General features: G+C 40.3%; 1 protein-coding gene and 1 pseudogene across 9 annotated transcripts in view; one reads left to right on the forward strand and one right to left on the reverse strand.

The window, feature by feature from the left end:
- MARCHF1 (membrane associated ring-CH-type finger 1) overlaps positions 1-24,569 on the forward strand; it is a 1,003,118-nt gene that overhangs the window by 162,657 nt on the left and 815,892 nt on the right. The gene's annotated exons all lie outside the window — the stretch shown is intronic.
- LOC100349031 (large ribosomal subunit protein eL8-like) lies at positions 1,003-22,603 on the reverse strand (annotated as a pseudogene).

A 24,569-nucleotide genomic window follows, 5' to 3' on the forward strand; every position in this document is an offset into this window, starting at 1 on the left:
CTTCAATTGTACGTACTTCTATAGTCAACTCGATTATATCGCTTAGATTATAGAGGCTAATCATCTCTTTTGGTGATTTTATTTTGCATCCTATTTTGGCAGGATAAAAAAATTCTAACTCATTTCAGAATTAGTAATCATATTACCACTAACTTGAAATCTACCTCCTCTACCTCTTTATTTTGTGATTATTTATCTAAGCTAAATCTTGACTTCTTAAACAATAAAATAATTTTAAAAAATCTATTGGTCCTGTGTGCCTTCTTTTTTGAACAAAAATTATTCAATTACTTTTTATATGCCTTCTTTATCATTGAGCTGTCAATTCACTGTTTTGTCAGTTGTGAAATGTCTGCTTTTTGTTTCCAGGTTGATTTCTACCTCATTGAGATTTTATTTATTTGCACACAGCTATGATATGCTGCAGTTTTATATGGAGAATTCTGCTGGAAGTGTTGGTAAGGCAAGACAGAAATGGCTCCATTTAAAGCAGGTCTTGAATTTTTTAAATCCCTGTGAATTATAAAGGAAGCAGTAATAAAAGGTTTTGTTTTATGGATACTACACGGAGCAGTTTGCCTTTCCCATCAACCTGGTGCTTAGATGCGGAAGCACATCTGTTCACATCTGTAAAAGAAGAACTTAAAATACCGAAGTGATCATTGTTTCAGTGTGAATTTCCTTTGGGCATCTGCGGGCCGAGCAGGATTTGAGTAGGAGAGTTGCCAAGAAAGGGAGGCTGCCAGGCAGGCATTGTCTTTCACTGCACCCAAGCATCCGCAAGTGTTCTCAACCTCATAGCCTATTTTTTTTTTCTGTTTATCATCTTAGAAGTAAAACATTGTGAGCTTGAATTTGGTAAATATAATTATATATTCTGTGTTTAAAATGGGACTAAAGAAGAAAGGACTTTATGTCACGTTAAGCAAAGAGCGAATTCAAGCAGGTGTTTTTGTGGGGAGGGAGCGTGGAGAACATTCAAGGGAGCACATTGATCCAGCTTCATGGTGAGTTCTTCAGCTTGGCACCACGAGCCACAGCTTTGGGGCCCCCGTGGCGGCAGATCTCTTCATACCTGTCACTGTGGTTGGTCCTGATGCCCCCCCCCCAGCTTAGCCAGAGCCCCATTTGTCTTCCAGGTTCACCTGCAGGAAGGTGACACTGGTGCAGGTCTTCCTGTAGATCTGGCACCTCAGCCGGGCCTCTCCCTTGATGATGTAATCAGGGACCCCCATCTTCCAACACAGGACAGGCAAGAAGACAACCAGTTTAGGGGACTCCACATCACGCCCAGTTGCCACCAGCTGGGCCTTCCTGTTCCCTCCCCAGGTAGTGACAGTGTTGACGCCTGCTCGGAGGACGGGCAGTCTTGGTGAGGACTTCCCCTTTGCTAGCATCTTTATTCTCAGCCCAGGTCAGCAGCCTCTGCCTGTTCTCTTGTTTCATCTCTGGCCTGTACTTCAGGTGGCTCCAGTGTTGAGCGGTTGTCTGGAGGCCCAGGGCCTGGGTGGACTGGTTGATGACAGGAGACGTCTGCAGCCGCTTGTGCAGGATGGCCTTCTACCTCTGCAACCAGAAGCAGCAGGGCCGTCTGACGAAATCAGCGAGGTCCCTCCTGGGCTGGCTGTCTCTTCCAGTGCCAAAGTTCTTAGGCATTTTTGCAAACAGAGGATATACCACCTTCTGGACCCTGATTCTTCATGGCGGCAGAGCCCTGGGCCACCTCCTTCCCCTCAGCCCTCTTTCCTTTGGTTCAGTCCGAAGCCTCTGTGCCAGGCACGGCAAGATTCTCCCACCGCAGGGTGCAGTGAGGGCGCTGTGTAGCTGCCCAGGGAAGAAGATGGCAGCGGGTGGAGCCCAGATCCAGATGGCGCATCATGGGCCACAGACTCCTCAAACAGGTTTTATTAAGGAAATGCATTTTAGAAATTTATGACAGAGAACAGAACAGAGTGCTAATCCTAAATATTTCATTGTACACAGTGACGTGCATCTGGGGGAACATTCTATACAAACATAGCTCAAAAAGTTTGTAGAATTCCTCAGTGAAATACTGGCTATCCAACAACACATCAGAAATGTCATTCAATCGGACCAAGTGGAACTTATCTCTGGGTTGCAGGAATGGTTCAACATATATAAATCAATAAATGTGATTCATCACGTTAACAAATTCAAAAATATAAACCATATGATTATCTCAATAGATGCAGAGAAAGTATTTGATAAAATACAACAACTCTTCGTGATAAAAGCCCTAAGCACATTGGGTATAGAAGGAACGCAGTCATGTCAGTATATGACGAAACCACAGCCAGCATCATATTGAATGGGGAAAAGCTGGAAGCATTTCCACTAAGGTCTGGAACCAGACAAGGGTGCACACTCTCACCATTACTACGTTGGAAGTTTTAGCCAGAGCCGTTAGACAAGAAAAAGAAATCAAAGTGATAGAATTGAGAAAGGTGGAAGTCAAATTATCCCTGTTTGCAGATGACATGATCATTTACTTAGGGGAACCAAGAGACTCTGCTAAGATTACTAGAACTCATAAGAATGGTAAAGCTACAGGATATAAAATCAACACAGAGAAATTAGTGGCTAGATCAATTCCATTCTCAATAGCTACAAAGAATTTAAATACCTTGGGATAAATTTAACTAAGGATGTGAAAGATCTCTAGAATTAAAGCTACAAAACATTAAGGAAAGAAATAGAAGAAACAAAAAAATAGAAAATCCTCCATGTCCAGGGATTCAAAGAATTAGTAACCTCAAAATGTCCATACTACCCAAAGCATTTACAGATTCAGGATAATCCCAATCTAAATTTTTCTCAGATATAGGAAAAAAAACCCTAAAATCTGTATGGAATCAAAAGAAATCCTGAATAGCTAAAACAGTCTTAAACAATAAAAGAGAAGCTGTAGGCATCACAACACCAGATTTCAAGACATTACAGGGCAGTTGTAATCGAAACAGCATGGTACCAGTACGAGAACAGACATGTGGAACAATAGAACAGATACCCCAGAAATTAAGCAACTGCAACCAATTGATCTTTGATAAAGGATCTAAAATCACTCCCTTGGAAAAGGACAATCTCTTCAAACAAATATTGTTGCAAAAATTGGATCTCTGAATGCAGATGTGTGAAACAAGACCCCTACCTTACACTACAAAAAAACCATTTACAATGGATCAGGGATTTAAATCTAAGAACTGAAGTCGTCTAATTACAGAGGAAAACATAGGGGAAACACTGCAAGACATTGGCATAGGCAAGGGTTCTTGGATAAGACCCCAGAATCATAGGCAATAAAAGTATAAATAGAGAAATGGGATTACATCAAGATGAGAAGCTTCTGTACAGAGAAGGAAGTGTCAAAGTAAAGAGGCAGCTGACAGAATGGGATAAAATATTTTCATAATCAATTAGCATCCAGAGCAACAAAATAACCCTGTTAAGAAATGGGCTAAGGATATGAACAGGCATTTTTCAAAGGATGAAATACAAATGGCTGATAGACACATGAAAATATCCTAGGGATAGCTAGCCATCAGAGAATTGCAAATTAAAACCCTCAGAAGGTTTCACTTCACCCCAGTTTATAACAGCTATCATCCAAAAATAAAAAAAAAATTACAAATTCTGGAGATGATGTAGGGAAAAAGGTACAATAATACCCTATTGGTGAGGACATAAACTAGTACATCCATTATGGAAGACAATATGAGATTCCTCAGAAATACGAAAATAGATCTAACATAAGACTCAGCCATCCAACTCCTGGGAATTTACTCAAAGGAGATGAAGTCAGCATATGAAAGAGTTATCTCTACCCCCAAGTTTATACCAGCTCAATTCATAATAGCTAAGATACAGAATCTACCCAAATGCCCATCAACTGATAACTGAATAATGACATTGTGGAATATTTATACATGCTAGACTACTACTCAGCCATAGAATGAAATCTTGTCTTTCACAGCAAAAAGGATGCAATTTGAGATCATTATGCTTAGTGAAATAAACCATATATAAAAAGACAAATATCATATATTTTCCCTGATTTGTGGTTACTAATATACAGAATACAAAAAAATGTAATATTTGAGTGAAATTCACATTTTTAAATTTGATTATTATTTATAGCCCTACTAGTTTATACTCCTGAGAAACAGTGGTTTTTCTACTTACTATTCATTGAATTCTTTATTTACTAGATTTGTGGTTATTAGTAAATTGATAATATGTCATTGCAAAAATTTAAAGAAAAATAAGAAAGGAGAGAGGAAGGAGATGGGAGTGTTAGATGAGAAGTATCATTATGTTTTTAAAGCTGTGTATATATGAAATATTTGAAATTTGTCTCTTTTATATAAATAAAAATTGTATTGATTTTGGTACAAAATAATTGTGAATTCAATGCATAGTTTTTTTAAATCACAATATGCATTTGCCACAAACCCTTAATTTGTTAAATCCTTACACTAGTAATAATTGTTCAGTGTAAAGTATTTCTTGATCATTTTTGTGGGTCTATTAGATGTCAATAAGAAAAAAATTATCACCTTAGTATTTTCAATGCATTATCTTCAAATGAAAACAAAACCAAAAAAAAACCAGTGGGCAATCATGAATCAGCTCCATTTGAAACAGGGAACAAAAGTGCACCTGTGGAGACTCTGGTAGATGGGAGTAACTTGACTTAATCGTTGTCTTCTCCATCTTCCTTTTGCATTGTTTTCCTCTCTTTTTATTCTGGTCAGTATCATTAAAATGCTTTATCATTGAGGCCAGTGCTGTAGTGTAACAAGTTAAGCCACACCTATGATGTTATCACCCCACATCAGAGCACTGGTTGGAATTCTGCCTCTTTGCCTCCCGTCTAGCTTCCTGCTAAAGCACCTGGGACATCAAGATGATGCTTTTGGCCTGGCCTAGCCCCCTCCATTGCGTCCACTGAGAAAGTGAACCAGTGAAAGGAATCTCTCTTTCTCTTTCCCTGCCTCCCATTCTTGTCTCTTTCTCTATCACTCTGCCTTTCAAATAATTAAAAATAAAATTTTAAAAAAATCTTTACCATCCCCTTTCTATGGATTCAAGTGTTTTTTAAAAAAGATTTATTTTGTTTATTTGACAGAGTTACAGAGGGTACACACACACACACACACACACAGGTCCTCCATTTGCTGGTTCACTCCCCAAATGCCTGCAACAGCTGGAGTTGAGCTGATCCGAAGCCAGGAGCCAGGAATCAGGAGCTTCTTCCAGGTTTCCCACACAGATGCAGGGACCCAAAAACTTGGGCCATTTTCCACTGCTTTCCCAGGCCACAGCAGAGAGCTGGATTGGAAGCGGAGCAGCCGGGACTTGAACCAGTGCCCACATGGGATGCTGGTGCTGCAAGCCAGGGCTTTAACCCGCTGTGCCATAGCCCCGGCCCCTGAAGTAATTTTTTAAAACTTGCATTGCTATACTTACAACAGCTAATATGATTGATTATTAAACAATTTAAGAAAACAAGCTAATTTTTCATGTTTTGTGAGATGTAGGATGAATTATTCAATTATTTAATTAACCTGAAATAATTCTAGGATGAGAAATACATTGTCAAAATATAATTAACCATGGTTTTTCTACTTACTACTTGTTGAATTATGTATTTATTTGGAGGTTAAGCTTGTGTCTATAAAGAAAATTGGAAGTATGTCCTTGTAAAAATTAAAAGAAAAATAAGGAGGCTGGAGAGTAGCAGTGATGGAGAGAGGGATGGTATGGTGAGAAATATCCTTATGCTCTTAAAACTGTATGTATGAGATACACGAAATTTGTTCCATTTGCATAATTTAAAGAGGTAAAAACATAAAAAGTACCACCACATTTTTAAAACATAATGTATGTGATAAGTGGAAAATCATCTAAATGTATTCATTAGTTTACACAATGAGATCAAAATAATGCTGACACTACTTGGTCTGTATCATACGATACAGAATTTACCTCGTCTATCTTTCACAGTCTGAGCATCTTCTTGGCTGTGTGAGAAAAAACCTGATAAGTTAAAATGAAGATTTGTAAGTTGTAATGATTCATTGTACGTCTGGTCTGAAACACAGTTTTTTTCTGTTTTCGTTGGTCATCTCTTCCCCTTACTTCTCTCTGTGTTGTCTCTTCTCGTTTGATAGGCTAGAACCTTCTAGCTTTAACCTTGCATATGATGCAGCTGACCCTCTCTTGGGTGCCCCAAAATTAGTACTAGATACTACCAAGGAAAATTCACTAAAATAATTTCAGATAAATTTCAGGAAGCAATTTGCAAACTGAGGAGGTGCAGCCTTTGGTACAAAAGGAAAGTGTGCTTCCAAGATAGGGAGACAGGCTGCCTTAGACAGAAATCTCCTCACCAGGTTCTCACTGCTGTCCACTATGCAAATCGGAGACGCAAGCTTGTGGGAAAGCAGTCAGTCACGATTGGTGCTTTTTAAAAAAACTGAATGCAAGTCACTATTCATTGGTCGGATTGCTGAAAGGAGATGTTTTTAAGGCTGTCTGTCTTGGCAGTTGAAACAGAAACATGTCCAGGGAAAGACCACAGAGTGTTTATGCCAGGAATATAAAGCATAGCAGAGTATGTGTGTGACCTCAAGTCAACAAATGGAAGTCTGCTGTGTTCAGTTTTGAACTTTTGGCACAATTAGCCACTCTGGAGCCATACTGAAGTTTCAGCTTTTCAAGGGTTGGCAGTACCATTATCTAAATTTTACTCTTCTTCCTCTAGCTTAGCATGACACATACTGAACCGATTGTCTTTTCTAGACCTGACACAGCTGGGATCCTTGACAGATTCCTGACACTGCCCCCGTCTCACCAGCTTTAGCTGTAAGTGGTGAAATGAGATAACATGAAGTGTATATATTTAGAATTATGTATGCTGGGCAGGGTAACTGCCTATTCTTATGGCTGGTCCTTCCTTCTCTGCCCTCATTTCCCCAGGATTTCTACTTCTTTATAAATTCTTATTTATTTACTTTCATGTTATTTGGAGAGAGAGAGAGAGATCTTCCATTTGCTGGTTCACTTTTCAGGTGCCTACAGTAGCCAGTGCTGGGCCACACTACAGTCATGATCTTGGATATTAATCCAGGTCTCCTACATGGGTGATAGGGATTCACATACTTGAGCCATCACCTGCTGCCTTCTAGGATTCATATCAGCATGAAGCTGGTTTGGAAGCAGAGGAGCTGGATCTCAAACCCAGGCAGTCTTGATAAAGAAGAGCATGACACTGGCTGGAAGAGTTGCTATGTGACCTCCAAAACTGGGTCTACTGGGTTGATGCACAGAAAGCCAATCACTGACACTGGGTGGCAGAGCAAAACTTATGGAGTACACGGAGCAAGGCACCAGGCAGCTGCCATTTAATTCCCAGGCTTCCCAGGGGCTAGGAGTGAATGTTCTTCTGGGTTGAAGTTGGGATGAGGGGTGCATGTTTAGCAGGTATCCAGGTTGCTGGTTGGTTGGTGATCTTCATGGCCTTTCTTTGATGGATGATACCATGTTTTTCCTGTGATTTTTATGATTGCTAGGTGTGTTTCTGTCAGCCTGGAGGCTATGTACAGATGTTAGTTACTTTCAGAACTGGAATTCTATTAACACTAACCCTTTGAGACAATACCTATCATCAAAGTGTTATCTGTTGAAGCGTATGACTTCATGTGTCTTGTGATTACAATCTTGTAGGGCCAGCTGTACCACTTCCTCAATTTGTGACTTAATTTTAGTAAGTGGTTGATTTGGCATCAAAAGAAAAAAAAGGCAGAGCAAGGACATTTTAAGTGAAGGGATGAATGCTAGGAGGCTGGGACATGATGGTACCTAGCACCTGCATTCCAAGTACTGCACGAGAATTTGGTTTCACTCTGATATGGGATGTAGGCATCCCAGGTGGTGATATTGGCCTCTCTGCCAAATGCCTACCCTTGCTTTGTATTTCTGTCAAGGGAGACGTCATCCAGTCACCAAGTCTTCATTTTTCAGCCTGTTCTCTTCCTTGCTTTTGCATTAAATCAATGAACTCCCACCACATATATATATTTAGGTAAAAATATATATATTATAATATATGTTATATATATTATATATATATAATTCTGTCGGACTTTAGCTTAAGATCTAATTGGTTGGGTCATGTCATAGCTGGTTTTGAATGTTGTTCTTGTCCCATAGCTCTTCCTTGATTTTTCTGTATTCAGAAACACCTCCTGAAATGTAGTTCTGCTGTATGCTTCCTCTTCTAATTAATTTTAAGGGATTCCTCAATAACTACACACTGAAGTTCAACTTGTGTGATTTTCTATCCAGATCTCTCCTTTCTACAGAACTGTCCCACCCATCACACTGATCTCCTTTGGTTGTTCATTTTTATGATACATGTTTTCCTTTTCCAAGGTCTTTGTGATCTTCAGCCAGGATCTCAGAATGTCGTTCTCCTAGACCAAAATTGAAACCATAGCTCAAAGCTCTCAGAGCCTTGCCTTCTCCGAGTGATTTTAAGTAATTCAGTCCTGTCTTCACTACTGTCTGCCTTGTGCTTGCGTGAGCTATGTCTGCTTTCCCTGCTAATTTTTCAGTTCCCTGGGGCAGCTTCTACATTTTCATCTTGATGCCAATCCAGGAATTATAGACACAGCTTTCCATTAAAGACTTCATGATAATTGATTGAATAAGCACATGGAGATATATAAATGTGGTTTTACTCATGGGATTCCCAGAGGATTCAAGAAAACTGATGAAGATAGAATTAAAGAACATAGTTATAAAAACATGTGCAGCCCTTGATAGAGTATATTTTTAGTAAAATGAAAATAATTTCAACATTGTCCACCCATTGTTTATAAAATGGATATGAAATTATATTGAAAATGTTCTATTGTGATTCTGAATTCTTCAAAATTTTAATTTATTTATTTGAATGGCAGAGAGAGAGAGAGTTGGAAAAAGAGAGAGGGACAGAGAGAGAGACAAAAATCTTCCATCAATAGTTCCCTCCCCCAAGTGTCTGCAACAAATGGGGCTAGGCCAGGCCGAATCCAGGAGCCAGGAATTCAATCCTGGCTTCCATGTAGGCGTCAGGGACCCAAATACTAGACATATCACCTGCAGCCTGTAAGGATGCACATTACAAGAAAGTTGGAATCGCGAGTTTAGCTGAAGCTTGAACCCAGATATTTCAATGCAGGATGTGGGTTGCAGGTGTCCCAAGGAGCATCTTAACTTCTACAGCAAATGCCACGCCAAGTTTTTAACTTGTATTCAGAAGAATTGAACTAATTGCATCTTTTTTTATTTTTTATTTTTTGACAGGCAGAGTGGACAGTGAGAGAGAGAGACAGGGAGAAAGGTCTTCCTTTTCCGTTGGTTCACCCCCCAATGGCCACTGTGGCCGGCGCACCATGCTGATCCGAAGCCAGGAGCCAGGTGCTTCTCCTGGTCTCCCATGTGGATACGAGGGGCCCAAGCACTTGGGCCATCCTCCACTGCACTCCCGGGCCACAGCAGAGAGTGGATCAGAAGTGGAGTAGCCGGGACTCAAACCAGCACCCCCATAGGATGCCGGCACTGGAGGTGACGGTTTTAACCGCTAATCCACAGCGCCGGCCCCACTAATGGCATTTTGTAAGCTTTAGATTCCAGTAAAAGATTCAGGAACAATTCCTTTGTTTTGTTTTTTCCAAAAATATTTATGAAAAATGATAAAGTTTTTAAGACACATAAGTATAATGGTATGTCCTACTCAGTAAAACACATCATAGGAATGGAAATATCTTCATTTTTGTTAATACTTGATTCATGGACAATATTCATTTTTGAATAATAATATCATATGAAACTGGAATTTTTCTGATTTTAGTGCCAAATATATTCAAATGATATTGTAGGACTGTTAAAAATTCTTTTTTTTTTTTTTTTTTTTTTTTTGACAGGCAGAGTGGATAGTGAGAGAGACAGACAGAGAGAAAGGTCTTCCTTTTACCGTTGGTTCACCCTCCAATGGCCGCCGCGGTCGGCGCACTGCGGTCAGTGCACCGCGCTGATCCGATGGCAGGAGCCAGGTGCTTCTCCTGGTCTCCCATGGGGTGCAGGGCCCAAGGACTTGGGCCATCCTCCACTGCCTTCCCTGGCCACAGCAGAGAGCTGGCCTGGAAGAGGGGCAACCAGGACAGAATCCGACGCCCCGACCAGGACTAGAACCCAGTGTGCCGGCGCCGCAAGGCGGAGGATTAGCCTAGTGAGCCGCGGCACCGGCTTGATTGTTAAAAATTCTTAACAATTTTGCTGAAAGGTTTTTTTTTTACATTTTCTACTTAAGTAGGTTATGTGATTTTTGAGATAAGAAAGTGTTCAGAATTAACTGTTCTCAAGGTAATTTTATGAGATACACAAACGATTATAGTAGCCAATAAGCTTAACTTTGTTCTTGAACAAATGAACATATGTGTATTTGGAATTGGTACTGGAAAGTTAGCCAGACACCAATTTACGTTATGAAAAGCCATCTTCTTTCAAACTCGAACCAAATAAAACAAAGTCAAGATACTCCCACATGCTGGAGTACTTAATGATCGTTTCTTGTGAATGGTTTTCTACTGAAATTCTATTGGGAAAACCTAGAACTTATGAGCTGAAAGTGAACCTGAGGAATCTCATTGAGAAAACAGTGATACAGCAACATACCAATCCCATTGGACTGGGATCCCGGTCTTCTGGGTCTTATTCAGTGTCCTTGAGAGGACTAAGTCTGTCTTACCCATCCAGTAAGCCCAGTGTCCACCTCAGTGCTTAGCACTTATAAAGTACTTAAGAAGTGTGGATTGAATTCATGAATTTCTGAGTGTTTAAATTGAAGATTATTTCCTGCTATACTTATTTTTTTTTCTTTAAAAGAAGATAGAAGAACAGAGACAGAGGGACAGATGGAGTTCTCATCCACTGATTCACTCTCCAAATGCCCACCAGTGCCAGGGCTGAACCATGCAGACAGAGACAGCAATTCAATGCAGGTCTCCCAAATGAGTAGCAGGAACCCAAGTGCTTGAACTGTTGCCTGTTGTCTCCCGGGGCGGACAGTAGCAGGAAGGTTCATTTGGGAGTGGAGCTGGACTTGAACCCCTGCACGTTAAACTGTGACATGAATGTCACCACTGGCATCTTCACCACCAGGCCAAATACCTACTCCTCTTGAAATATACAATCACGCACTTATCATTGTTAGAAAAAGAAGTAAGGCATTGTCAGCAAGATTTTCATCAATATGAAACCAACATTAAGCTCTCTAAGATTGCTAAGGAGGTTACAGAAATATGAAACAAACATGACGTATAGACACGTTACTTTTCTTTAAAAAATTCTGTGGTGGCACAGTGGATTAAGCTTCTACTTTGGCCACTCACATGCCATCTTGGAGTGCTGGTTTGAGTTCTAGCTACACTGTTTCTCATCCAGCTTCCTTCCAAAGATTCTGAGAGGCAGCAGATGAGGGCCCAAGTGCTTGGATTCCTGATGATCATGCAGGAGACCCTGATGGAATACTGACTCCTGGTTTTGGCATTGCCCAGCTTTGGCTGTTTTGGGCATTTGAGTAGTGAGACAGTGGTGGAAGATTTCTCTCTTCTCTGTCTTTTCCTCTCTCTGTCACTTTATCTTTCAAATAAAAAGATCTACTTTAAAAATATTAAAAGTTATAAAAATTTTCTGATTAAAATTTTTAAGAGGTTGTCTTTTTACATGAGTACTTAACAATGCTTGGGGGTTGTTACTGGAAATGTTGTCGGCTCATCACTTAGATGGGTAACCAAAGTCTTCAAGTACAGGACATTTTCAAATTTTGTGGAAACAGTTACTCTTACTCAAAGTGTGTTTGAATTGCTGGTAATGCACTGCTTCCTGACAGAGCAATCAGAACACTGTGTAATTCAGCAGGAAAATCAAAGATGTCAAAGACTGTCTACCTAGAGTCCTGTCAAACCACATGATCAGGAGGACCTCCAAGGATACTTCTTTTTCTACACACTGCAGTTGAAAACGTTACAAAATACTGAATGTTCCATAATAAAAATTGAACTGTAGGTCGATTATGGGTAAAGAATGTGTTTTAAAACATGTCATGGCTCAGTTACCTAAATGGACAGAAACCAGTGAATAAGCAAAATTAGACCTTTATCCAAGCAAAATAGGTGTCCCACAGTTTCTGCGGTAAGCTACAGCACTTTGATCATGTCATAGCCAGGTTGTCTCTCACTTAGTATGTACTCACTATGCCTTGATGAACCAATTTTAGATAGAAATTGAAGCCACAAATTATGAAAGATGACAGGACAGCCTTCATCATAAATTAAACATAAATGGGAAATGGTAGTGGAAACATAAGTGATAAGTAAACAGAGTAAGAAAAAAATAAACCCTATAATCAACAGATACATAGGAGAAAATAACAGTAGTTCGTAGCTGTTTGCTGCAGAAGGCACAAGCTCAGATGTAGGAGCCTTGAGACACTAATTCTACTAAAACTTAAGAAGTGTCTCTATGAAGTTTTCCAAATTATCCAGACATCAAATATATTCTTTGCATGCATAAGAAATTATAAGACAAAGAAGTCTTAGAAATGTTTCCATCCAAAATGGCTTAATTTACAAAATGTTTTGACAGTAGTAGAAAATTCTTCAGGGATCACATAAACAAGACTAGTGTCTGCTACTACTAACTGATAGAATTAAAAAGGGAGAGAATGATCCAACATGGGAAGTGGGATACACAGCAGACCCATAGAATGGCAGATGTCCTAAACAGCACTCTGGCCTCAGAATCAGCCCTAAGGCATTTGGATCCCGCTAAAAAGCCCATGAGAGTATTTCAGGCATGGAAATCCAAGACACTGTTGCAAAAAAATAAATGGCCTAAATGAAAGATCTCTGTGAGTGAGATCCCAGTGGAAAGAACAGGTCTTCAAAGGAGGTACCTTTCTCTGAAGGGAGGAGAGAACTTCCACTTTGACTATGACCTTGTCTAAATAAGATCGGAGTTGGTGGACTCAAAAGGCTTCCATAGCCTTGGCAACTCATGACAAGAGCCTCGGGTGATGATGCCATAAACAAGAGTATGAATTGTTAAATCAACAACAGGAGTCACTGTGCACTTACTCCCCATGTAGGATCTCTGTCCTTTATGTGTTGTACAATGTGAATTAATGATATAACTAGTACTCAGACAGTACTTTATACTTTGAGTTTCTGTGTGGGTGCAAACTGTTGAAATCTTTACTTAATATATACTAAATTGATCTTCTGTATATAAAGATAATTGAAAATGAATCTTGATGAAGAGTGGGATGGAAGAGGGAGTGGGAAATGGGATGGTTGCGGGCGAGAGGGTGGCTATGGGGGGAAAAAGCCACTATAATCCAGAAGTTGTACTTTGGAAATTTATATTTATTTAATAAAGTTAAAAAAATTTGACTGGAATTTAGTTAATTAAGATGTTTTTATATGTTCATAAATACACATTATCATTAAAGACAATTTATTGTAAAAAACTCATTTGGCTACTGTTTTCTAGATTCAAATGTAATATTGCTACTATAAAATATTTCTTAACTATATTTTGCTAAATCATGAAAGAAGATAAATGGAAGTTTTTAAAATTCTTATATTGTACATGATATTTAGCTTCACCTGTACCCTATAAAGAAGGATAAAATACATAACTAAATATAAATTTATTATATTAGTGATCAAAATATAAGACCATCAAGGTGTGTCCTCCTTTTGGGCTGGTCAGGTCTTGACTTGTAAGTCATATAAATAGGATTTTGCATATATATGTACAAAATGTGGAAATTTCAGTATGAAAAAATCTAACTAGTTGTTGATTGAACTTTCTAATGAAATTATTTTTGGTTTTCCCAGTAGATTTTCTTATTCCACCAATTTTAATCACTGGGGTAGAGAGAAGTGGATACCAAAGTGCCCTAAATTTTCTCCTGAATTAAACTCAAGAGATATTCACTCACTGAAACCACTTTTAATAATAAAATCTGTTGGAATCTGTAGTCTAAAAATTGGGAAATTTCCATTGTCTGTGTGGACATTACTAAATAAATTCCATATGAATTTCAACCGAGAGCTTATAAAAACAACATTTTAATAGTATTTCAGAATCATTGAACTCAGTTCAATTGTTTTTTTAAAGTAGAAATAATGGGGCCCGTGCCGTGGCTCAATAGGCTAATCCTCCGCCTGCGCCACCAGCACACCGGGTTCTAGTCTCGGTCAGGGCGCCGGATTCTGTCCAGGTTGCCCCTCTTCCAGGCCAGCTCTCTGCTGTGGCCCGGGAGTGCAGTGGAGGTTGGCCCAAGTGCTTGGGCTCTGCACCCCATGGGAGACCAGGAGAAGCACCTGGCTCCTGCCATCGGATCAGCGCGGTGCGCCAGCCGCAGTGCGCCGGCCGCAGCGGCCATTGGAGGGTGAACCAACGGCAAAGGAAGACCTTTCTCTCTGTCTCTCTCTCTCTCACTGTCAAAAAATAAAAAAAATAAATAAATAATATTTATCTGAAGATAAATCAATATCTTTAAGGCTTCCTGAATATTCTTTAAAATATGGAATTGGCTCAATTTTAAAATGAGCCAGTTAAGGAATGTTTTTTAGTCTTTCATTAGTGGAGACACTAGTTACATTTTATTCTATTTAAGAATACATATTTTGGGGTGGGTGCGTGGTGTACAGTGGTTAACATACCACTTGGGATGCCTGCATCCTGTATCAGAATGCCCGGTTCAAGTCCCAGCTCCTCCACTTCTGATCCAACAGTCTGCTAATGCACATCCTTACAGGCAGAAGGCAACGGCTCACGAACTTAGGTTCCTGTACCCATGTGGGAGATGTGGATGGACGTCTGGGCTCCTGGCTTCAGTCTGGTGCAACATGAGTGTTGTGCACACTTTGGGAAGTGTTGTGGAACACCTCTGACACTGGAAAAATTGCTGTAGAACCCTAAAAACTGGGTTGGCTTACCAGTGAGCCAAATGCCAGGGTGGTAAAAAAAAAAGCTGTATTTATTTAAAGTGCTGAGCGAGGAGCCAGGTATCTATCACTTAATTCCAGGGCTTTCCAAGGCGTTAGGGGTGAAAGTTCTTTTAGACTGAAGTTGGAGCTGAGAGGTGCCTGTTCAGCTCATGTCCAGTTTCCTGGTCGGTGTGCAGTGTTCACAGCTCTCCTTGGGTTGGTTGGCAATATCATGTCATTTAGGGAATTCACATGATGGCGAAGTGGGCTCTACTTACTCTGGAGGCTGGGTGCAGGTGGCAGTTAATTTTTGCTCGGAGTTTGGGGTTCCTGGGAAAGAAAGCCCTCAAGACTGAATGCTAAGATATCATGTTTAAGGAAAATAAATGACCTCATGGGTCTGGTGATTAGGAATGTTGTACAGCCAGCTGTATCATTCCCTCAATTCAGTGAACTAATTTTAGTGAGAGGTTGATTTGCAATCATAAAAGCGGGAGAAGGAAACTTTCAGCTAAGGGAGAGAGGCTGGGAGATTGTGGGAGACCAGGACCTGATGATGTCAACCATCTGTACCCCATACACTGCACAGGGGTTTGGTGTCAGAGTCTCCCTCTCTGTCCGTCTCTCTTTCCCTTGCAGAGATCACAAAAATAAAAAAATACATTTTCTTAAATAAATTTTCTTCTTTAACACTACTAAAAATCTGTGCATGAAACTCATCAGCTTGTTCGTATTGTAGATGGGCATCTTTTTAAGCCTGTCCCTAGGTCAAGCACAAAGCACTGAACTGCGTTTTGGAGAGGTGCTTCCAATTGCAGAAAGTAGTACTTTTTGATTGATGTTATTTTTTAAAAAGAGAGAAAAAGAATTTAACAGAATAAAAAAGCAGTAACTGTGTTTTGCAACTAATAAAGAGAAGAATTCTGTTGTAAATTTCCATTTCAGTTATTTCTATTGTGTGTGTGCATGCATGTATGTATATTAAGTCATATTATAAAACACATTTCTCGTGGGTTGTGGTAAAAATTCTGCAACATCTCTGGTCTTTAGAAATGCCTACAATAGAGTGGAAAAGAGAAAAAGAAGAGACTTAATACAGAGAGAGAAACAGAAGGGGCAATGTTAAACAAGAAAAGTGTGGTTTATGGAGTGACCAAAGGTATCACACAGTGAGAGTAAGTGCTTCACGTGTAACTAAGATTTAAAGAAAGCCATCAGAATTGATGGCAATGAGGTTTTTGTTTCAGTGGAAAAAAATAGAAATTTAATCAGGTTTTGGATGTAATAACCAGATGTTTTAAAAAAGAACTGGGGCTGATAAGGAAATAAAGCTATGTCTTTAGGTATGAATTATTTATTCAAATTTTTTGAAAATAGAAACAGATAATAGTTAAATACATGGCATGGTCAAAGAAAAGGTTGTTCCGAATGGTGCAGAGGTTCTTGGATTTGGAAACAGGAAGAACTAAATGAGAAGTACGAAGTGGAGTAGAGCTATCAAATGCTGAAAGCCAAGCAGCATGGCATGCAAGTAGCAACCAGTGATGGATAATGACTGGTGGATTGGAAGGAAATGCAAATCAGAGGATGCATTGTCAGGGATATTAACCCTTTCTCCGAGTCAGAGAAAAATCAAAATAATAATCTTTAAATTTGAAAGATCTGATCTGAAATTTGTTCCAAATAAACTGTATCAATCACGTGGATTACTTATAGTCAACCCTCATTATTTCCCAATTCTGTTTGTGAATTGGACTGCTTACTAAAATTTATTAGTAATCCCCAAATCAATACTTTTGGTATTTTCATGGTCATTCATAGATCATATGCAAAGTGGCAAAAACAAATAAAGTGACTGGCTTGATGTGCATGTTCCCAGATAAAGGTGGAGCAAGACTGTGTTCTGTCTTCTTGTATCAACTGCCATACTCTAAACAGGCAATATTTTTCAGCCTGTTAGTGCCCCATTTTTCACATTTGGTGTTTTTTTTTTTTTTTTTTTTTGTAGTTGTTCACGGTGATTTCACTGTTAATGATGGCCTGTTAGCATAGTGCTGAAGTGCTGTCCAGTCTACCCAAGTGTGTGAAGGCTTCAATGTGCCTTCCAGATAAAATATGTGTTAGTGTCACTGGCTGTGAGGTCAAAGCCTGTATTAATGAACCAACAATATATAGTAAATAGGGTGTCTTTTAACAAAAACACACATAAAACTTTGATTGATTGATGCAAACATTGTGACCAGGAGCAGTATTTCAGCATCTGCTAATCCAGTGTTTGCAGTGACTTTAAAGAGCATAAGCTACAGGGGCCGGCACCGTGGCTCACTTGGTTAATCCTCCGCCTGTGGCGCTGGCATCCCTTATGGGCGCCAGGTTCTAGTCCCGGTTGTTCCTCTTCCAGGCCAGCTCTCTGCTGTGGCCCGGGAAGGCAGTGGAGGATGGCCCAAGTGCTTGGGCCCCTGCACCCGCGTGGGAGACCAGGAGCAAACACCTGGCTCCTGGCTTCGGATCGGCCATTTGTGGGGGTAAACCAACGGAAGGAAGACCTTTCTCTCTGTCTCTCTCTCTCTCTCTGTAACTCTACCCGGTGAGGGGCGGGGGAGGGAAGCATGAGCTACTGGGAGTGACAAGTATTGACTGCAGTTTCAAAGAATCCATACCTAAAGGTACTATTAAAGTAGAATGTAGATAATCCTTTAAATATTTCTCAGTCTGTGTTTTATTCTGTAGCAATAGATCTTTTACAGATTAAAAGGTTTGATAAATATAAGACTAATACTTTTCTTTAGCCAGGGACTTGGAAACTATCAGCTTCTCTATTGAAAGAAATAGTCTGATTATCCTTTTACCAAAACTCAAGCTTATAGAAGTTTTCTAATAATTCATTTAATTGTTATGGATCTTTCAGATAATAAGCCATTAAGAGTGGTGTGTTGAAATGATTTTTAAACAATATTTATAAATATTTTGAAGTGATTTTATCATCTTAAATATATGATGACTTATTGGTATGTGCATTCTCTCTATTATATCTTTAGTACAGATTATCTTTAAAATTTGATCAATATTAGAAATATTTCCTTACTATTTCCTGAGCCATGTATTTTGTTGGCCCTGCTGTCCATCTATCTTTCATATAAACATTTCAGAAATAATGTTTGTATCATCAGCTAGGAAACCTTGTAGCAAACAAAAGATACTGTGGAGCAAGGGAAGGAACTGTGAAATAAAATGTTGAAGAACAACATTCTAGTATCCAGGCCTCTGGGGCTCACCGAAGAGAAAGTCACCTGGTCAGTTAGTGACCATTCTCCCTATTACGTTATGGGACCCAACAGATATTTAAAATAGAATAGCTCCTCCTGAGAAATTAGCAGAGAGGTGCAGCTGTGTGTCAGTCTAACAGGCATTTAATAAGCCCAATAAGGTAAGGTGAAATATGTTTGTTGTAAATCAGGCAAAATTCCCTTGAGTGCTTGGTGAGGCCTGTATGACCCTGGAAACATTAAAACCGTGGTTTGATCCATAAACAGAAAGGAACTGAGTGAGTTGCAAACCAGGAGTCTTGGGATTAAAACCAGGCTTTCTGATGAACAAACACATATTTATAGACTTTACTTTTAGGGAAGTCATATGTATTCATTAAGTTTCACCGAAGTTCTGGGAATGGTTATGCATATTTAAAAGGGACATGCCTGCCCAGTAAGTTATCCTATTTGTTATATATGTTGCAGGTTCCATTGGCAGAGGCAGGGTGGAAAGGAGGTAGAAACTTCAATATTACAAAGAGTTTTTTTTTCTTACTTTCTGAGTCAGAAGGGTGAAGTTGAGGGTGGAACTGTTTTTATTTATCTATTTATTTTTTAACTTATGTAGTAAATATAAATTTCCAAAGTACAGCTTATGGATTACAATGCCCCCCCCCATAACTTCCCTCCCACCTGCAACCCTCCCATCTCCTGCTCCCTCTTACATCCCATTCACATCAAGATTCATTTTCAATTATCTTTATATACAGGAGATCAACTTAGTGTATAGGAACTGTTGATTATTTGTATTAACTTGGAGAATCCTTAACCTACTTCAGCCATTTCAGGTGCATTTCTTATCAAGGGGAGTTCAACACAAGGGTGTGTTTTTGTGAGATCAGTTGTGACTCTTGTCCACTTAGATTCCCCTATGTTTCCCCTTAGAGGGGGTTGAGGATCTACTCAGCCAGGACATTGAGCAGTGAAAAGACTTTTGATTCGTAAATGCTGGTCTTCTTCTGTATTTCTGCCCTCATTCAAGCAGAACACCAGAGACCCATCCAGTGAAGTTACCAAGCAAAGAGAGGAATATTGATGTGTGGTGGTTTCCTCCTTCCATCTCACAAGAATTCCCATTTTCTTTGGCATCTTATACACACATAGGCTAATGACTACCTAGCTGCCTTAACAGTCTCCCCTCAAGAGAAGTAACTCATAATCTTATGGGGGTGGCAAGGATCCAGGTCCCTCGCATGTATTTTTTTCAAGGCGGCACATGGGTGTTCTCTCCTTGCTGTTTGTTCTATGGTGTTTGATGGTAGCCTTGGAAAAGATGGTCTCGTGTGTCCCACAGCAAGCAGATCATCCAACAGGATGGACTGGAGGCCCTGATTCACAGCCATCTGGAACTAGACAGCTTTTATTCTGTTGGAGACAAAATGTGAACCTTTTGGTTCACTAAAGACAAATGGCATAAAGAGGAGTAAGAGTAGGGGAGCCCCAGGCCAACAAGAGGACAACAACTAGGGTCTCCATGATCTGATACTGGGTTAAAATTCCAACCATGCTTGCCCTGACCCTTGGGTTATCTGGCCTCATCCAATAAATGGTGAATATGGTTTGATACCTGTCTAGTTTGACCCAAAACACATTCTTCAAGAACATGAGAGAGAATGGCACATAGACCCCATTTGGCAGTAGGTAGCTTATCTAACTGTTTGCCTGTTTGGAAGGTCTGGGTTCAGCAGTCCTAGTGCAAGGGCCCTAGTCATCACAGCCTTTAACCAAGCAAACACTGTATTTTGTTCTTTCCCAAAGGTGGAGTCCCTGTGCTATTTTGCTTTTGGTTACCTGTATCAGAGCTTCGCTATTTCCCTGTGCTTAGAGATCTGTAAACTGTTAGTCTGAGAAGTACCTAAAGCTGTCTTAACATTGCAGGGGTAGGAATTTTCTGCATGGCTTGTAATCTCTCTGGGACCAGACTCTATTTCCCAAATGTGAGGATGAGCCCTAAACAGTTTACTTCTTGAGAGTGCAGTTGTGATTTTTCTTGGATACCCAGCAGTTCTGTTGGGAATTTAAGGGTATTAATTTAATGCCCAAGACTAGAGTCTCATCAACACAATGAATTATAGTCCCACCTACTCAAGACATAGATCATTTAAGTTCTCCATGAGCCTGCCCAAATAGGTGCAGCACTGTCCAGCTTAGCTCTTGCTTTACTTCCTGTTCCCTAACCCTTTTACATGTAAATAGGGACTGCAAGGAGACAGGGAGTAGACTTAATACAATGATAGACATTAATGGATGGTCAGGTTTGTGTGAGGCCCAGATCTATCCTTCACATGGGGTACTGCAAGAGACATCACAGGGGAGCTGCGAACCTCTTTATGGAAGGCACCCCATTGACTCCAGTTACCTGGATGGACTGGGAGGAGAGCTGACCTCAACAAGAAGTTGTCAGGGTAGGTGACTACTGCCCCTAAAAGAAAATTCACGGTCCCCAACTGCTATATGTCAGCAGTGATCCTTGAATCTGTCCCCTCTGTAGTGGTGGTTGGCTTTGGAAGCTGGATGGAGTGAAGTGCTTTCTCATCTTAGGGCCAACAGGGCCTCTGATTCTGACATGGGGGAGCCTTCGACCCCAGGGCAGTTCTGTTTTTAGTGACCCAGATTTTGACTGAGCTAACAGGGCTCCTCAAAAGCTGGCTTTTTCTTTTTTTTTTTTTTCTTTTTCTTTTTCTTTTTCTTTTTTTTTTTTTTTTTTTTTTTGACAGGCAGAGTGGACAGTGAGAGAGAGAGACAGGGAGAAAGGTCTTCTTTTGCCGTTGGTTCACCCTCCAATGGCTGCCGCGGCCGGCGTGCTGCGGCTGGCACACCGTGCTGATCCGATGGCAGGAGCCAGGTACTTATCCTGGTCTCCCATGGGGTGCAGGGCCCAAGCACTTGGGCCATCCTCCACTGCACTCCCGGGCCACAGCAGAGAGCTGGCCTGGAAGAGGAGCAACTGGGACAGAATCCGGCGTCCCGACCGGGACTAGAACCCTGTGTGCTGGTGCCGCAAATCGGAGGATTAGCCTAGTGAGCCATGATGCCGGCCAGAAGCTGACTTCTGACACAGCAACCATTTGTCCAATCTCCTGGCTCCCAGTGTGAGAAACAGGTTCTATTGAAGGTGGGCTGGCGGGGCTGGGTGTGTTTGACAGCACATCAGTGTGAAAAGCAGCTAATAGTTGGCCTTGCCACCCATCCTTACATTGCTCATTTTTCCATGCTTGTTCCTTCTCTCTGTTAGACTGTGATACAGCCTTTAGAATGTCAGTGAAGGGGGTGCTTGGTCCCTTCTCTGACTTTCCGTTTCCCTCTAACATCAGGGGTGGCCTGAGCTAGGGATCTAGAGTCTCAGTCACATGCTGACTGTTTCTTCTCTGTGAGTTAAGACAGTGACCGTGAGAACTGTGTCTTTCCAGGCAAGATCCAGTGTGGTGACCACTTGACACAAGCTGTCTAAAAGTTTTGAGGTCATCAGTGAAACTTCCTATCTGCCCCTTTATTTGATTTGAAAGGGAGAGTTCTGCCCATTTACTGGGCTCACAGCCGAGTGGATCTAGCTGCAAAATCATATCACAGTTTCAGCTCTAATTTTCTGGCTATGCTACTTGGTCCTCTATGTTGTGGTCAGGCATTATTACAGAAGAGTGGGTAGTCATTCCTTTTATAAGATCTGGGGACCAAACTAGTGGAGAGTATCAGGAAATAAAGTCAGTTTCGCATCTTGAAGAGTTTAGAGGAGAAATGAGGCATGGGGTGAGACCTCTGTGATTGTTTCCCCCTTGGGAAAGAGCATGTGGCCTTCCCCTGGGCTGTCAGATTTAACTGGTACTCACCATATAGCCTCCTTCCTGGGCTGTCGGACTTAACTGGCGCACGCTGTGTAACCCAAGCTCAGTCATCTCAAAGTCTCTTCTCACAGGCCTTCTCCTAATGTGCCAGGGGTATGGTCACCCCTTAAACCTGGTTTCAAAGGCAGTGGTGGACCCCAGTGCCTTTTTAAGGTCTGGGGGTCAAGCTGTGGCCAATTTTAATGAGGGCCAGTGCACCTTCTGAAAGAGAATCAACTGTGACAGATGTCTCTGCCATTCGAAGAGGGAGAACTTGCTCCCCTACTTCCACCCCCCCTCGTGAAGAACTGTCCTTAAGCTCTTCATTGGGCTTCTGGAGTTTCACCATGTGGCCCAGCAGTTGGGGGCCGGAGTTGCCGGGCTTAGCTGGGATCACCATGTAGCCCATTCCTTTATGCTAGAGCTTGCTACATAACTCAAAACTGAGTTGCCATTCTTATGGAGTAAGTTCCCCGGCACCCAGATTATCCCTGTGTAGCTCGTGAATACTGGAGCTTCCTTGGGCTTCCGGACTTCCACTGTAGAGTCTCTGGGTTATGATCAATCCATGAGTTTCTGGGTCCAGCTATACCCTATGGTTTTGTTGGAGGAAAAAAAAAAAAAAACAGAGAAGAAATTAGGCTCACAAGAAGTAGACTACAGCTCGATCCAGTGTGGTCTGAATCTTCAGCTCTTTTTCATAGAAAGAGGCAACAGCAGGACGAAGTTTCAGGTAAGGTTTAGTCATTTTTCTGAAATGTGTATACTTTTGTAAAGGATCCAAAACTTTAGAACAAATGGGAAGTACAAAAGGCAATGTTGTAAAGATTGAGTAGATATTTTCTTTATTTTTTGTGTAGCACCATCTGGGACTCTGAATTGGAGACACAGGGCAGTAGGGGCTATATCCACTACACTGTGTGTGAAGACAGAAACCAGGCTGCAAATAACGAAGAGAACTTTCTTGGATAGTTTACCATTTGCATATGAGGAGAGGGTGATTTGAAAGAGAGAAAAGAGGAGCTCAGGAAAAAGTCTAGGTTAACCATGATTTACAGCATGTGAGAGGAAAAAGATGTAAAAGAAGGGAAATTAAACAGTAGCAGGAGCAGTAGAATATAATATAACAAGGTATGCATCCTTAAGCTTGATTTAAGCTGTAATAAAATTTCTTTTCATATGGGTTCACTTTTTTCTCTTTATTAGGTCCTGACAAAGACTGTCAGAATCTGCTTAACTCAATAAAACTAGGACAAAGAAATTCTGTTACTGAACTAAATGTGGATCCTGGTATGGGTAGTTTAAGTGGGAACCTTTCCTATTTTAGCTTCTATTATTGAAAATCTTTCTTAAAGTTTTGTTTCTGTCTTTGATTTAAGATCTTATAGCAGCTATAAATCTTATCATTTTCATAGTATATTTCTGTGGATTTAAGAGATTAGGAAGAATTAGTTTTGATACCAGGGTATAACTTGAAAAGCTTATTGTAAGACAATCCATTATAAAATTTCATCTTTGTCTTTAACTGCTCCCCTTAGAAGTACATTAAAGGAATGAATATTGTAAAGGGAAAAAGGAAGAAAACTGAAACCCTGCATTGGTCATTTATTCATCAGAGACATTTCAGTAGATTAATTTCACTGAATAAAACAAAGTAATAAAGTTTTCATGGTTGTCTTCATGGTTGCGTCTTGTTCAATGTTGCTAAAAAATTCCCGCAAAATAAATCATAGAATACATACATACACATTGTGTTATATCTTCAAAAGAACTTGCCATAAATACTTATGTAGTAGCAGTTTTGCAGCATGTGTTTAAATAGATCAATAAGACTTATAAAGAGGTCTTAGAAGTTTTCAAATTAAGTATTCTTATATTTGTCCAATGTTAGTCACTCTAACTAAAACATCCTATAGTGTCTAAAGAGGTAACTGTTGTCCTTCATAGTAATTTTAGATAGGTGATAACTCCTGTGTGAGTTTCCCAGCAGTTCTTCATGTCATCTAAATTCAGAATATCAAAATAGAACTCAACTGATGGAGACAAATCCAGAAAATATGGGGGGGGAAGATATCAAGTCTCATGCAAAAAATATTTCAGAAATAGTTTGCCATTTGATTTGAATTTCAATTCATAATATACTTGTGACCTGTAAACTATGAAAAAAATGGCTTTCTTGTAAACTAAAATATTGTAGAATGGCTTTGCAGGGATACATTTGGATTTTGTGTTACCATTTTCTTTCTTGGTGTTGGTCACATATCCTTTAAATTTCACTAAATCACTTCCATGATTAAATTTGAAACGGGATTCAGACCTCGGTTTTTTACAGCTTAAACTGACAAGTCGGTATCTGAGGGTCTGCTTTCCTTGGC

Source organism: Oryctolagus cuniculus, chromosome 8 (genome assembly GCF_964237555.1).
Source record: "Oryctolagus cuniculus chromosome 8, mOryCun1.1, whole genome shotgun sequence".
NCBI classification, from domain to species: domain Eukaryota; kingdom Metazoa; phylum Chordata; class Mammalia; order Lagomorpha; family Leporidae; genus Oryctolagus; species Oryctolagus cuniculus.